Genomic DNA, 838 nt, shown 5'->3' on the forward strand with positions numbered 1-838 from the left:
CTGTTCAGCCTCAATCTGCAATTACTCCTTTGTCCTGCTATGTACTGTTGCTTCCTGTTCCTGTCCTGGGCTCCCCACCAGCATTGCCTGCACCCCTCGAATGACTCTTGCTCTTCCCCTGGTCAGTTGCTGTTCTGACTCTTGATTTCCTGTCACTGCTGATGCTTTGCAGTGCTAAGTGGGAGCACCCCAGATGAGTTTCAGTCCTTGCATTCATACAGGATCAAGCTCTGTAATGTCAGCAGTTTTATGGCTCTGACTGTGAATTGCTGTGTGCTGTCAAAACATTAATCAGAGGGCAACAGTTTAGGACCTTTGCCAAGTATGGCTTTAGGAAAATCTAGTGTATGTTTGTCCTGCATATTTTAACACTATTTGATGTTTTGTCCAGTATTCAGTATCAATCTGAGAATTTGGAAGTGATTGCCCACTAGTACTACACGATTGTTAGCATCTACTCCTCCAAATGATGTGGATCTGGCTGTTAAGAGAAAAATGCAAACAAGACAAGGGGAACAGAAACCAGGTTAGGGTAGGAAGTGAATAATCATGACTTGAGACAGGCAGAGCAGGAGGGAAGGACCAAGCCAGGTATTGGATGTAGTTCCTCCTGGGTATTCCCAAAAGCCTTTTAAATTAAAGGGCTTTTATTTTAACAATTTGAGTGACTTGTGTTTAAAGGTGGATGCAGAATGTGCTGTGTGTTCTTTTATCTACTTCAAAGCTGTAGTTTGTGTGCAGACAGGGTAAACAACCATGGATGGGTTGTTTGGTAAATCTGGGTCATGGAACCTCTGTTAGAGAGGAAGTCAGTCCAGCATTGGAAATGAGGTCTGTG

General features: G+C 43.7%; 1 protein-coding gene across 1 annotated transcript in view; it reads left to right on the top strand.

Moving 5' to 3' along the window:
• Positions 1 to 838, top strand: part of ALG9 (ALG9 alpha-1,2-mannosyltransferase) — a 27407-nt gene that overhangs the window by 11464 nt on the left and 15105 nt on the right. The window lies entirely within an intron of this gene.

Source organism: Antrostomus carolinensis, unplaced genomic scaffold, assembly GCF_000700745.2.
Source record: "Antrostomus carolinensis isolate BGI_N321 unplaced genomic scaffold, ASM70074v2 scaffold28181, whole genome shotgun sequence".
Taxonomy (NCBI): domain Eukaryota; kingdom Metazoa; phylum Chordata; class Aves; order Caprimulgiformes; family Caprimulgidae; genus Antrostomus; species Antrostomus carolinensis.